Here is a 16,515-nt window from a genome sequence, read left to right on the forward strand (position 1 = left end):
AGAAAACACGGAAGTGAATCATGAAAACGACCCCGAGTGACGAGCTGACAGTTTGTACACAAGACGGTGAGCAGCCGCGCATACATTGCGATACATTGTGTCACAGCAAGCGGACCGAACCGATCACGTTTGCCTGTATAGATATCATATATTTTGTGGTCCGGACCTCAGCACAGTGGTCCAGATCACGTAGCGCAAACTAGGATGTTTTTTTTGTTTGTTTGTTTGTTTGTTTGTTTTCTTTTCGTGGACACGTCGTCTAAAACTCGTTTACTGTAAAATACGTTGTCGACATATCCGAACTACAAACATAATAATCATAAACGTATAATATAATTAACAGACACAATCCCACTCCTGTATTGTGCGCCTGCGCGCCGCTGTGATGGCCGGACACGGGCCGCTGTGCTCGGGGCTCCGCTGGGACTCGGCCCGTATGGAGGAGATTTTCCTCCGCAACACTGGAGACTCAACACGGCACTGATACACCGAGGCTCAGACACATGTGCTCGTCATACACAGAGGCACACGGACAATATGAACATGTGTGATTATTATCACTGTAATCTGGATAGTTTTAAGGAGTTTAGAAAACTAAAGCAATGGCAGCGCAGTGACAGTGTCGGGGCTGCAGCACTGAGCTCTCGGCGCTGCGGACTGGAAACGGTGTGCATATGAACACTTTGATTTTGATTTTGTTTTTGTTTTTAAAAGGCATAACTATATCGGCTACTTAGTGGTTAACATATTTAATCCCTTCCCCGTTATTGTACGAGATAAACAGTTATTATTATTATTATTATTATTATTATTATTATTATTATTATTATTATTATTATTATAACAGTAGGGCTGATAAGAATTATTAATATTATACGTTTATGATTATTATGTTTGTAGTTTGGCTATGTCGACAACATATTTTACAGTAAACATCCTTTGCGCTAAGTGATCTGCACCACTACTTGGACCACTGTGCTGAGGTCCGGACCTCGGACCACAAAATGATACAACCCCTACTGGAGATGTTTTTATACAGCTGGCCCCATTACAAATTGGCACTGCAATTAATATGGAGACCAATAGTTTGCCTGGTGTCTACAGGGACAGTGCAACAGTAACAAATAAAAATCATACAAGAAAAATCGATCTCATTACATTCAAACAAATAAACTATACATCCATTGCACATCCGTTACATTTGTACACAAACTGCTTGCTGTGGAAATGGGCGTGTTTCCGACTGTGGGAAAAATATTAACATCCTATCCTGCCTTTGTCCTTGGTGTGCTCTTACTCCTAACTTGGTTATGAGCAGCTCACATTCCTTTCTTGCAACGTATTATCTGCAAAGTACCTTCCAGTGCAATTCAGAGGTTAATGATTGTTATTCATGAGTAGTGATTATAATATTGATGAGATGGGAAAGCTTAGTTTAGAATGCCAATGAAATCACTGCTAGTTATTAGAAATGACCATTCAGACACTGATTATAATATCTTTAGGCCCCTTGAGGGTACGTCCCAAAGGGGGTACAAAAACTTTATTCTTTCTCAAACGTTTGGGGAACAGTGTCCTGCTAGAGTTCTGTGTTGCGCTGTTCCTCCCCTGCACGTAATGCATTCTGATTAGAACTCCGGACTCCAAAACTTTCTTCCACCACATAACTTTTCTGTGGTGGAGCAAAAATCTAATGCATCAATCATCACACTGCAGCAGCATTGAGAACTAGTCAGCAGGTCATTCATTCTGTCATTGCTCCTTAACATCTGGTGGCTAGTGATCTGCATACATGGTATGGTGATTTCAAAGCTAACTACTGATTCCGATTGAAAATGAGTTCAATAATAGTTACAGTGAAGGAAAAAAGTATTTGATCCCCTGCTGATTTTGTACGTTTGCCCACTGACAAAGAAATGATCAGTCTATAATTTTAATGGTAGGTGTATTTTAACAGTGAGAGACAGAATAACAACAAAAAAATCCACAAAAACGCATTTCAAAAAAGTTGATTTGCATGTTAATGAGGGAAATAAGTATTTGACCCCTTCGACTTAGTACTTGGTGGCAAAACCCTTGTTGGCAATCACAGAGGTCAGATGTTTCTTGTAGTTGGCCACCAGGTTTGCACACATCTCAGGAGGGATTTTGTCCCACTCCTCTTTGCAGATCCTCTCTAAGTCATTAAGGTTTCGAGGCTGACGTTTGGCAAATCGAACCTTCAGCTCCCTTCACAGATTTTCTATGAGATTAAGGTCTGGAGACTGGCTAGGCCACTCCAGGACCTTAATGTGCTTCTTCTTGAGCCACTCCTTTGTTGCCTTGGCTGTGTGTTTTGGGTCATTGTCATGCTGGAATTCCCATCCACGACCCATTTTCAATGCCCTGGCTGAGGGAAGGAGGTTCTCACCCAAGATTTGATGGTACATGGCCCCGTCCATCGTCCCTTTGATGCGGTGCAGTTGTCCTGTCCCCTTATCAGAAAAACACCCCCAAAGCATAATGTTTCCACCTCCATGTTTGACGGTGGGGATGGTGTTCTTGGGGTCATTCTTCCTCCTCCAAACACGGCAAGTTGATGCCAAAGAGCTCGATTTTGGTCTTATCTGACCACAACACTTTCACCCAGTTCTCCTCTGAATCATTCAGATGTTCATTGGCAAACTTCAGACGGGCCTGTACATGTGCTTTCTTGAGCAGGGGGACCTTGCGGGCGCTGCAGGATTTCAGTCCTTCACGGCATAGTGTGTTACCAATTGTTTTCTTGGTGACTATGGTCCCAGCTGCCTTGAGATCATTAACAAGATCCTCCCGTGTAGTTCTGGGCTGATTCCTCATGATCATTGAAACTCCACGAGGTGAGATCTTGCATGGAGTCCCAGACCGAGGGAGACTGACAGTTATTTTGTGTTTCTTCCATTTGCGAATAATCGCACCAACTGTTGTCACCTTCTCACCAAGCTGCTTGGCGATGGTCTTGTAGCCCATTCCAGCCTTGTGTAGGTCTACAATCTTGTCCCTGACATCCTTGGACAGCTCTTTGGTCTTGGCCATGGTGGCTAGTTTGGAATCTGATTGATTGATTGCTTCTGTGGACAGGTGTCTTTTATACAGGTAACAAGCTGAGATTAGGAGCACTCCCTTTAAGAGAGTGCTCCTAATCTCAGCTCGTTACCTGTATAAAAGACACCTGGGAGCCAGAAATCTTGCTGATTGATAGGGGATCAAATACTTATGTCACTCATTAACATGCAAATCAATTTATAACTTTTTTGAAATTCATTTTTCTGGATTTTGTTGTTGTTATTCTGTCTCTCACTGTTAAAATACACCTACCATTAAAGTTATAGACTGATCATTTCTTTGTCAGTGGGCAAACATTCAAAATCAGCAGGGGATCAAATACTTTTTTCCCTCACTGTAGCTTGTTGCATGAATTGAGGTCACACACAAGCATCACTCGACAGGTGACGTTAAATTATGAATAACGGCTGATACATGCCTCTATCTTACGCCTTCTTGTCCTCGTCCATTGTTCAGGATTCTCTTTTAAAAAAGATGCCATATCTCTCTCTCTCTCTCTCCACCTCCGTGCTCTCATCAGAGCCTCACCGTGCCCGCGCCTCACCTGCCCCTCTGTGCTACTTACAAAATAAGTGTAAACAAAGTGCAAATATACAGAGAAGTACAAGGCATCAATCATTACAAATTCAACTTAGCTAAAACACAGCAATTCAAAATAATATATTTTACAAATTCCAATTTACACAAGTACAGTAAGAGACTTCCTACATCCTGGACGGTGAAAGCTAAGTGCTGTCAAGATGTAGGGTTACAGACGAGGGCTATGGGAAAGGGAGCAAGGAGGAAAACAATCAAGAACGCGAGGAGCATAATAAAGCTGAAGTGCTATCTAGCAGGGATAGAGGACTAATATTAAGTGCTGTCGGAAGAGATGCGTCTTGAGGAAGTGCCGGAATGAGGTCAAGGACTCTGCTGTTTTGACTTCGGTGGGCAGGTCGTTCCACCACTTAGGGGCCAGGGATGAGAAGGAGCGGCTCTGGAGGAAGGAGAGTGGAGAGGAGGCAGAGTTAGCCTTCTGGCACTGGAGGAGCACAGTGGTCTGGAGGGGATGTATGGAGAGACGAGTGACTGAAGGTAGCATGGTACAGTGTGGTCAAGACAGCGGTAGGTGAGGGTCAAAGTCTTGAACTGAATGCGTGCCGCTATCGGGAGCCAGTGGAGGGAGCGCAGCAGGAGTAGCGTGTGCGAATCGTGGCAGAGAGAATACCAGACGAGCCACAGGGTTCTGGTTGAGCTGGAGTGGGCGGGTAGTGGATGCAGGCAGGCCGGCCAGGAGGGAGTTGCAGTAGTCCAGGCGGGAGAGGACCAGTGACTGGACGAGCAGCTGAGTCGAGTATTCGGTGAGAAAGGGACGGATCCGGCGTATGTTGCTCAGGAAGAATCTGCAGGTGCGTGTCTGCATGGTGATGTGCTGGGAGTAGGAGAGCACAGGATCGAGGGTGACTCCTAGATTTTTAGCGGAAGAAGAAGGAGAGAGTGTGGTGGATTCCAAGGGGATCGAGATGGGGAGGTCAGCAGAAGGTGAGGAAGAGTGGGGGAAAAAGAGGAGATCTGATTTGGAGAGGTTGAGCTTGAGCTGGTGCGAGTGCATCCAGGCGGAAATGGCAGACAAGCAGGAAGAGATGCGTGAGGGGATGAGAGGGTCAGAAGAGGGAAAAGACAGGAAGATCTGGGCATTATCAGCGTAGAAGTGGTAGGAGAAACCATGGGAAGCGATGAGGGGGCCCAGGGAGCGAGTGTAGAGAGAGAACAGGAGCGGGCCCAGGATGGAGCCTTGGGGAACGCCTGTGAGGAGAGGTTGTGGGGTGGATGAGGAGCCTCACCATGTCACTTGGTAGGACCGGTCACTGAGGTAGGAGGAGAACCAGGTGAGAGCAGTCCCAGAGATCCCAAGGTCAGCGAGGCAGGAGAGGAGGATGGAGTGATCAACGGTGTCAAATGCTACAGAGAGGTCAAGGAGGATGAGGACTGTGGAGAGGGAGGCCGCCCGAGCACGGCTGAGGGAGTCAGTGACAGCCAGGACAGCAGTCTAAGAGGAGTGAGCTGTGCGGAAGCCAGATTGCAGAGGATCAAGGAGTGAGTGTTGGGACAGAAAGTCCGAGAGCTGACGGTGGACCGCCCGCTCAAGAGTCTTGGAGAGGAAGGGGAGTAGGGAGACAGGGCGGTAGTTCTGAGGAGAGGTGGCATCAAGGGTTGGTTTCTTGAGCAGTGGGATGACAGCAGCTTGTTTAAATGCAGAGGGGAAACAGCCAGAGAGGAGTGAGGAGTTGAGGAGGGAGGAGATGAAGGGGAGAAGATCAGGAGCGGTTGCTTGGAAGAGACAAGAAGGGAGAGGGTCCAGGTCGCATGTTGTGGGTTTGTGACATAGGAGGAGAGCAGAAACTTCAGCATCTGAGAGAGGTGAGAATGAAGAAAAGGAAGCTTGGTCGGTGGGAGGTTTCGGTGTGATGGGAGATGAGGCTGGAGTATTGAAGAGCCTGCGGATGTCTGCAATCTTGGAGGAGAAGAAGGAGGCGAAATCATCAGCAGTGAGAGATGGGGGAGGAGAAGGTGGAGGAGAGTTTGCAAGGGTTGTTGATAGTGGATTCGAAGAGAGATTGGAAGTAAGACTTCTTGGCTGAGGTGAGAGAGGACGAGAATGTGGACAGTAGGGAGCGGTAGAGTTCGAGGGCAGCTGGGAGTTTGGTCCTTTTCCACTTTTGTTCGACAGCACGCAGACTAGTTCAGGTTGCACGGAGAACAGCAGAGAGCCAAGGCTGAGGAGGGGAGGGACGGGCAGGATGAGACAGAGAGAGTCAAGGGAGGAGGTGAGGGAGGAGAACAAAGAGGAGGTAGCACAGTTGACAGATAGATTTGAAAAACATTAAATGGAAGGTAAGAGAGTGAGGGCAGTGGAGACGAGGGTGGAGGGGGAGACAGAGCGGAAATTATGGCAGAAGGTGACAGAGGGAGTGGGTGGAGAGGGGAGGGAGGGGAGGGAAAGGGAGAAGGAAATGAAGTGGTGGTCCGAGATGTCCATGGGTGTCACGGAGAGTGTCGAAGGGGAGCAGCCTCTTGAGAAGATGAGGTCTAGCTGGTGGCCAGTCCTGTGAGTGGGGGGAGATGGGGAGAGAGAGAAGTTAAAGGAGTGAAGGAGAGGAAGAAATCTGGCACAGTGGGAAGGGTTGGAGAGGTGGATATTGAAGTCTCCCAGGAGGATGGTAGGTGAGGACAGTGAGGGGAGAGAGGAGAGAAGAAAGTCAAGTTCATCAAGGAAGGAGGTGAGTGGACCAGGTGGACAGTAGAGAACTAGAAGGAAGAGGTGAGAGGGAGAGGTGATTTCCACTGCATGGAATTCAAAGCTTTGGGTTGAGATAGAGGAGAGAGAGGGGGGGACAGAGAAGAGGAGAGAAGGGGAGAGCAGGAGCCCTGTTCCTCCTCCCCGCCCAGTAAGACGAGGGGAGTGGGACAGGACAAAGAGAGAGGATAAGGCAGCAGGGGTGGTAGAGTTGTCCGGGGAGATCCAAGTCTCAGTGAGAGCGAGGAAATCCAGAGACTGGTGGGAGGCGAAGGCAGAGATGAAGTCGGCCTTGTTGGAAGCTGAGTGGCAGTTCCACAGGCCCCCAGAGAGTGGAGTAGAGGAGAGGGAGGAGGAGGGGGGGAGAGGCAGAGAGATGAGGTTGGAGTGATTAGGGAAACAATGGCGCGCAGGTGCACGCCAAGAGGAAGGAGAGAGCAAGACAGGAATCGGAGAGATTGTCATGGTTGCCTGTTGTTGCTGTGCAGCGTTTCCTCGCAGTCTTCTCCTCGCTGGAGTCCCTGCAGCTAGAGTCCTTGCCCTTTGTAATTGGGGCCCTTCAGAAGGGGGGGACTGAAGGCTGCTGGTGCTGACTGCTGGCGCAGAGGGGTGGGGGGCTGTTAAATACTTCACCTGTAACTAATGAGGACAGTGCACACCTGTGTTGCGTTGAATGACACAAGGCTGGTCAGGATGGCCCTCCCTCCTACGCAGGACTGCTAATAGCACAATTACTGGCCGCTTAGTATCTGAATACAGACAAAGACAGTGCCAGATACACACAGTTACACTGAACAATAGCTCGTAGTAATGTTAAACAAATGCTAAATAATCACAGCTTACACAGTGTAACGCTTCTGATTGCAGACAGGGCGTGTCGAGTGCGCTGGGTTACTGGCTAAATTCACTAACAAACTAACAAACAGTCGCTGCTTTTCCGACAATACAGGTGCAAGATATACAATTTTCTCATTTTAAAATTGAAGGGAACACAGCCCACCTTTCTGTTACGTGTACAACTTCAAACTAATGCCAAATGTGTCATGCATGGAAACAACCCCCTTAAGTTATATATGATATACTAGGCTGAATATACATAACGTTGTAGTGAGTACGAGTGAGGATTAATATTTACTCGATAGCAGGCACTACTCCCACGAACGATGGTAAGAAGGAAACCATTTAAGACATCAAATAGTTTTCAACAGTTTACATTTAATTTGTGTGGATGTTGGGCACAACATGTGGTTTGTTTCCCGCACTGCACACCTGTATTGCAGTTACTGTAGCAATAATCCGTTATTTCCACTGAACACACAGAGCCGCGGAGGCTGTGAATAAAGCCGGAGCTGCGCCTGCGCAAACCTGTGCCGGACGGGCTTTCTCTGCACTTTGCCTCAACCGCGAGAGGCTTCAGACAACTGCGCAGTGTGTGAAACTAGAGCAGCCGAGCGCATTCAGCGGGTTTTCTCGCAGATATTTTCTTGATTTAATGCAGCAAAAATGTAACCACTTCCACTGTATTGTTGGGCGGGATTAACTACAACTTTAACCAGCCGCTAATAGCAAACTACACAACTGTACATCATGGGATTTACTTTAAAAATTAGACGAGAGTAGCATCTAACTAAACATGAAAGCGCGACTGAGTACAGTGTGTAGTGTTGTAGTAGCAGCTGTGAAAGCTGTGTTTTATTTGCTCGCATTGTGCCAGAAAGGAGCTGCGCGAAGGTCGTTTTACGGCGCAATTCGGGTCAGATTTAATACCGCGATAGTTTAGCAGCGCGACTTCCATTCGCAGACATGCGCAATGCTTCTGCGAGCGACTCGCAGCGAGAACATTTTTGATTTAATCCTGACCTTTGTTTCATTTTCAGTGCAGTGTGCGGACAGGGGGCCGGATTAAATTAAAATTTTGACCCACCCGCTAATAGAAAACTACAGAACTGTACTCAGCTTCATTTTAACTAAGATGCCACTTTCTTCTAATCAGAAATGTATCTGCTATGATGTACAGGTTTGTAGTTTGCTATTAGCGGGCGGGTCAACATTTTTATTCCATCAGCTTCTTATTCACTCCGCACATGTACCTTTACAAATCGCATATTAAGCAATTGAATTAACGGGTTAAATCACATTGGGCCACTGATGTCTCTGTGGATTCTTGATGAGGAGCATTTTGTCTACCAGGACCAATTGTATTTAGCCTGACCCAACGTGGCTTTCATTGGCAAAACAGCAGAAAAACATGCCACATATGCTAACCTATATCTATCCAAGTTAGCACATTGTATAAGAATTGTAAACATAGCCGACCTGGTTCTATCCCTATACAAACATTTTATTTATTTATAGAATCTGTTTGTCCCTTTCTTGGAGATAAGGCGCACTTTTGACTGCCATACCTCCTTGGAGTTAGGTCATTGGGGGAGGTGGTAAGCCTCATCATTAATTGATTCAACTGGATCTAGGGGAGTCAGTGGCTACCCCTCCTATGATTCCAGTGTCAGTTGTGACTTCCCGAATGGGTCATTATGATGTAATGCAATGCTACTGAAGGTGTAAAACGCTTATTGTGCAAACACACGGTGGGCCAGCTTAAATATACTCGGACCTGGTAGAGAAAATGCCCCTCGTCAAGAATGTGCAGAGAAATCCGATGCCCAAGATGATTTAACCCGTTAATTTAATTGCTAAATATTCTATAAATAAATGTGTGCACTTAGACTGAAGGGTAAGCTGCTCGAATAAGAAACTGTGAATAAGATTCTAGTCAAATAAGAAGCTGCGAATATTAAATACTATATTCTATGATTGGATTAATGTTCACTAGATTTACTTTTTTCCGGATTGCAAAAAAGATAACGGGAATATACTGTCATGACTACACCATGAAACTCACCACTAGATGCCACCCTTGACTCAGTTTTCTCATTCTCCAAACCAGAATCGATTCTGGCAATGTCCTTACTTTTAACACTAACATTAACATTTCCTGTTAATTTTCAAGAAATAATCCTTAAACTAAACCCCTCATTATAAAAATAATACTTGTCTGACCGTAAAAGAATACAGTTTTTAAAATGTTATAATTTGAATACGTAATGGGAATACTTCTATTACTGAAACCTGAATTGTAAATGTATGCATCTTAAGTGCTTATAAAATGTAAAATATAAATTCATATGAATCAGAAAACATCGCTATCCAGTATTATTACTCTATGCATGTATTCAATATATGGCACTATAATATTTCTTATATTTAATTTTGCAGGAGGAAATATTTCCAAACCTGCCTAATTTTCTGAGAATCTGTTCTTTATGTCTCTGATCTGGGCAGCGGTGTATACCTCAGTGTTTATGCTGATCTACTGTGCATTTAAAATATACAGCAGGTGAGTAAGGTTTTCTGATTTAACGATCAGCTAACCTACCCATTTACTGCATGTACCTGTCTGCCTGTTGGTCTGCCTATAGCTGAATTCTCAAATGCATCCATAGTGTCTGCAAGCTGTTCAGATACATTTCACTGTTTTCTGTTTTCAGTCTGTAGTCATAATTTTAAAGTCATAATATAATGTCACACAGATTGCAAAAATTAGTTTAGCCCTCAGGTTGATAGTGAATCAACATAAACTCATCAGAATATCACTAATAACTAATTATAACATCTCTATTTTCAGAGGGCAATTAAGGCCATTCTTCAATTGATCCACTAAAAGAATTAGTACCCTAATATGAATTTGTCTCTTAAACAAATCAATAAATAACATTATTGATTTCTTACTTAACAGAAGGTCTTAATTTTGTGCCATTTTAATGTTTAATACCCCAATGTTCTATAAGACTGTGGCTGGGATTAAACCTAAACGTTGACCCACTGGCTAATAGAAACTACAGAACGGTACTCAGTTGTAGCTTCATTTTTAGTATGACATTACTTTCTTCTAATCATAAATGTAACCGCTATGATGTACAGGTTTGTAGTTTTTTTTATTAGGGGTGGGTTAAAGTTTTGATTTTATCCAGCCCTGTGTTATTCACTGTTCTCATAGAAATGAAAAATAACTAACTGTTTTATGCATTACAGTTTTCTTTTCTTTCTATCATCTATGCAGGGGGACCTAACAGAGCAATTTAGAAAAGAATATGTGGTGAAAGGAGATACAAGCAGAAGTAGGAAGGAGTGAATGAAGAAAGACAAACAGATTGTATGTCTGTGAATGAGAGACATGTTAAGACATTTCCTTTTCATTGTAGTGGTTAGTTCATTAGATGCAACTTTGTATTTCTGAGGTAAGGCTTGTGTCAATACGTGCCAGAAGCAACGTGTGTGTGGTGCATTATTCTGTATGTATGTAAAGGGGTGGTGGTGGTGGGGGTTGATATTAATCATCAACAGTAGAGACAGAGATAGAAACTCACCACATTGTATGCTTTTAGTCAGATCACAATCAGATACCTGTCTTTCTATTTGAAAAATCATTGAAAATCTTGTTTTTTTAATTTAAATGTTCACAAATAAAAAATCCTATCTTCTTCTTCTTATGTTTATTAAAGTGTTGGAGTCAAGACCATGCTATCCGAGTATGAGTCAAGACCAAGACCTGGATTATCCAATTCCGAGTCCCTTTGAGCCTGAATCAGAGTCAAGACAGAGTCCAAAGGGGTCTAAGTCGATTCAGAGACCACCTTAAATATTACTGGACAATGAGTACATTGTATTATTAATTTATGTTGTAAGTCGCCCTGGATACGGGCGTCTGCCAAGAAATAAAAATAATAATAATAATAATAATAATAATAATAATAATAATAATTAATAAAATAGAACTGGCCTCCCAATTGGCTTTGCCGGTAAAAGGTGCTCTCACCCAGATAGTTCACTATTTCGAATCCAGCTTGCATCAGTAACATGAATGGGAGAGCACAGCAGCCGCGCAGGCTTAGCACTGTCCTGGCTAGGATGGGTTTCTCTTGGCTCGGCATCACTAATGAGCGTCTCATACCAGCTTGCTGGGAATCTGCAGGCTTGTAGTACCATTGAGAGGAACGTGCCTCTCCTCCAGTTGGCGCTGAACCTCTCACAAGGGCTGTGTAGCCTGCAGTGTAGAAAAGGAGACACGTGGCTCACCGGGAGAGCAACTGGGATTGGAGGAGTTACAGTGTTGAGGCAAGGGGCATTCCAAAAAAATGGTGATTCCAAAAAAAATTAGGCAGAGAAAGTACAAAAAAAATAATGGGCGATTCCTCTTGGATGGACAACTGCTGAAACCAAACATATAGGCCTCAGACTTGTTGTTAAGTTGAGTATGTGCACTGAGTGAGTGAGGAATACATTTAAATGTAAATGCCAAACCACAATACTGTCTGACCCCTTGTTTTTTTTAGTTTTACTCACAGCTGCATTTGCTATAATCTTCCATTGTACAAAAACTAGGAACTAACTATAAAATCACTATTTTAGGAAATGTACCATATTATTATTCTTATGTAGGCTACTGTCTATAAAAACGACAAACAACATTATCTTGTCTCTATTGCAGCTGTATGAATACATTGTCTGCTTCGAACCCTAAACAAAAGTGAAGCCTCGTTCTTCGACACAATCATGTTCTAATTCTGCTTTTATTTTGTGGTAGGACATACAATTTATTTTCATAATCATCATCACCCATGGTACATGTACTAATTTTTGACCAAAGCTTGGTACATTATGTCCTAATATGTACATTGATATTTTTGTCAGTATTGTGGTACATTATGTATAACCATGAATATGCAGTAGTGTTGAATTAATTCACCATTCTGTACCATAAGCAGAGGTGGAAAGAGTACTGAAAAATCCTACTCAAGTAGAAGTACTGTTACTTTGATGAAATTTTACTCAAGTACAAGTAAAAATACTGGTTTAAAAAACTACTCAAATAAAAGTAAAAAGTAGCTCATTTAAAAAGTACTCAGAGTACAAATTACATAGTTACTTTTAACAAAGCGTTGTCACATGATCTCTAAGCAAACGCTAACACACACACACATGTGTATATATATATATATATATATATATATATATATATATATACACACACACACACACACAGGTGGGTGACAAATTAAAGGAGAAGCCTGAATAAATGAGTGGAAGAACAGATGCCTCCAAATAGGTGTACAGCATGATACAATTAAGCAATTAACATCCTATCATGCTCTGTGGCATGGATACAAATGCTGAGCAGTTGACCTAAATTTTGGATCAAGAAGGCAAGAGGAAAGGATCTAAGTGACTTTGAAAGGGGGGTCATTATTGGGGCACGAATGGCAGGAGCTTCAGTCACAAAGACGCTGAAATGGCTCATTTTCTGGACAAGTGGGCAAGTGCAGGTGTGGGACACCAAGAGAATGGTACAGGGGTCCTGAGGCTCTGTTATGCTGTGGGGCGCATTTTCCTGGCATGGTTTGGGTCCATTTGTCCCTTTAGAGCAGTGGTTATTGATAAGTTATTGATATAACTTTATTATTAGTTTATTGCAGACAGACTAAAACGAATGACAAAACGTCATACCCATTAACTTTAATGGGGAGTTGAATGCCCATAGTCCTGGGGAAAACAGAAGGACTGCCTATATCTCCAAATCCCACACAGGAATCCTAAAATCCTGAATACATTTTCTTTAAAATAACCTCATATAATACAATTAAGTGGAATGACATGGAATGACAGTTGCTTTCTAGGTAATGATAGGCCTGGGATATTGAAAACATAGCACAAATAGGATTGACTGCCTATTAATCTATATTGCATTAGTTTACATACAGTTGCCCATTCACACAGATAATTTTCAGAGAAGGTTGAACTTGCAGTGTACATCAATGTAGATTATATATATATATATATAAATAGATATATACACACACAGGGTTGGGGAGAAACGGAATACAAGTAGCGGGATTACGTAATCAGATTACAGAATTTGGATACTTATATTGCCGTTACGTTCCTCCTGTCAGACGAGTATTCTGATTACCGATACTTTTTTAAAAGAGTAAGAGATTACTGATACATAATTTACATCACTGTTTTTATTTACAGTCTCCGGCCAAAGAGCAGCTGATTTGGAGCCTGGAGCCGCAGTCAGCGATATCCCAGCCAGTAACACACAGCTCTACAACTGTGGCCGCTGTGTGTGTGTGAGCAGGGGTTTAACTCATGCAAGTACACTCTTAGAACACATGATGTGTTGTTTTTTAACACATTACTGAGTGTGATTAAGTTAACACAATCTGTGTGTAGGAATATTAGCACAAATAATGTGTTCATGTTTCATGAACACTGTAATATGTTAGTTTTACTCAACACGTTGGCTTTAACAATTTAACAACGGAAACTATGTGGTAGTTGTTTAATGTAAACAGATAAACCTTAATATAAATTAATACTATTGCAAACATGTAGCAGATGTCTGTCTTATTAAGTAATTTATTCAGTACAAAACAAAATTACAATCAAACAATTTATGTAAGACATAGTACAGTATATAAAATGCAATCATTTGACTTAATTTTACTTATTTACCCTAAAGATGCTTTTCTGAAAAATAATGTAAAATAATGCATAATACAATAATTTTTATATACAGTTACATACAGCATATTATGCATTAAACATCTGTGGGATAATCCATTTTTTAAATGAACATCTGTTTAAACATCCGTCTAAATATGGATATTTTAAATATATAAATAAATATATGAATAAATAATAATAACAACAATAATAATAATAATAATAATAAACACTAAATATGTTATACATCCAATGCTGGCAAGTATAACAGCCCCACATGTCGCTGATAGCGCTGATGGCTCAATGCGCTTCCCAGCTCGAAAGTGAAGTGACATCAGTTTCTATGTTTGATTAAACAATGAAGTATTATTTAAAGCTCACTATAGAAACACATTGTACCGCACTGGGGGTGACGGCCGCGGCGGGGCGGGGACTCGAACCCGGGTCTCCTGCGTCACTGAGGACTGGCTTCACAATCGCTACAATATTACATTACCGGCATATTGTACTTTAATTCTCGTTTTTAATAGTGGGTATAAGACGACTAGTACTACTATAAGATGTCCTTCTAAAAAATGTCGCATCGCCCACGTAACTAGACCCCTTCAAAACAATCTCGTCTACACGTTATATCTGTACGGAAGAGCCCTGGGCCATGGCAAGAAAACACAACAAGACTGTCTCATGATAAACCCGAACTTACAAGTTTAAATTTCCAGTTTTAAAGTCGAACTTCGGAGTGTTTTTGTTCCCAGGGCTCTTCTGCGATATTAATTAAGGACATAAGAAAGTTTACAAACGAGAGGAGGCCATTCGACCCATCCTACTCGTTTGGTGTCCATAAGTGAAAAAATATTTTTGTTACAATTGTAAAATTAACTCAAACAGAGGATTAACACAAATTGAGGATTAAAATACATTAATGTTACTCACCTCTCGTAATTTCGTGGCCACAGAACAAGTTTTCTTAGAAAGTTCAAACACAGCGCTGTCCTCAGTGAAGGGTGTGTGGGAGGTGATTGGTTGAGACACATTTCGCAGAGGATTGTGGTTACAAAATAAATGACACATTTCGCCTGTGTTAGAAGAAACACCGTACTTTGCACGTATTGTGTAGAAAACAACACATTCTGTGGTGTAGAATTTCAACACATTACTTCTAAGAGTGCAGAGGTAAATGTTTTTTTTTCTCTTTTAGTGATGTTAAGCAGTTGCATTTGTGCAATTGCATGTGTTTTAATTCTAGCAAGCATCAATCGCTGTTTTCACTATCAGGTTGTTTTTATTAATGGTTTTCTTTATTTTACTTTGCACCATTTGGTTCCTTGTTCTTTTGTATTTGTATTGGCGTTTGGTTTCATGTATGGTATTATATTGTGAACAGTTTGCTCTGTTTACACTTATTTTTTTGATTATTAATTTGGTTTGATTAAGTTTGCTGCTCGTTGCGCAATTGCAAAAAGAACCTTTGGAGTATAATTGATAAATTCCTGCATTTGCACTTTACTATTTTGAAATTATATTTATAATCGCCTCGGTGGATGTAAATGACAAAGCTGGATGTCTGGTAGTTCTATAGTTTCTATAGGAAAATCTGCTAAGTTACAACCATGTAGCCAAAGTTATCGATAAAAAGGGGTGAGATTAAACAATTGAAAAGACTACAACTGCTGTGGCTAACTGTAGGTTTTAATTAAAGGCTGTTTTGGAATTGTTCTAGGACATTTAGTAGTATTTGATCTAAATCAAACAAGACAGTAAGTCATCTGGTTTTATTTATGTAGCTACTGAATTGAATATGTACTGTATTTGTTATGTATTATATTATTATTTGTTTTTAGCACAGCTTAGTGATTTCCAAAAGAGAACTTGTTCTTTTGTTGGTGACCTTATGGTTTGTGATTAAAAGCTTGTGATGAAATGTGCGTGGCAAATTGACGGGATATCTTAGGCTCCATTTAAGAATTATTCTTAAAATGATTTATGATTATCTGAAAAAGTAAGCACTGCCTAAGGGGGAGGGGTTTCTGCACACTTTCGTAGGAACCTGATCAAAATGTCACTCTATCAAAGCTGTCATTGGCAGTGGTTCCTTCCACTTCCTGTTCTTTAAAACGTGACGTCAGCGCAGGTTTGTCCTCTTTTGCCGGGAGCTAGGATGTTCGAGCGACCTTGCAACCCTTGGGCAGTGCTAGCTTTTTCAGCAACCTATCATTATCTTTCAAGTTGGAAGCACTGCCTAAGGGAGACGGGTTACTGTATAACCAAGCTGTTGTAAGGGAGGAGGCAGCGAGCTGATAAGGGAGCCTGCCCCGAGGTGTAATGCTAGGGTCCTCAGCAACACAACTCCAGACAGAAGCCACAGAGGCCCCTTGGGGTAAAACTGGGCTGTCCAGGAACGAGGACCGCAGTCACGCTCTACCGGGGACTGTCTGCAATCAGCATATACAAAGCGGCGCTACAGAGGTCAACTCTTATGCCCTCCGCTTACAATAGCATGGCTGGCTGCTCTACTAGTGCATCTAGGAGCGATGCCGTATATCTTGTGCACAATATATGGCACGGGCAATCCAGTATCCGCACATCAA

Source organism: Amia ocellicauda, chromosome 6 (assembly GCF_036373705.1).
Source record: "Amia ocellicauda isolate fAmiCal2 chromosome 6, fAmiCal2.hap1, whole genome shotgun sequence".
NCBI lineage: Eukaryota > Metazoa > Chordata > Actinopteri > Amiiformes > Amiidae > Amia > Amia ocellicauda.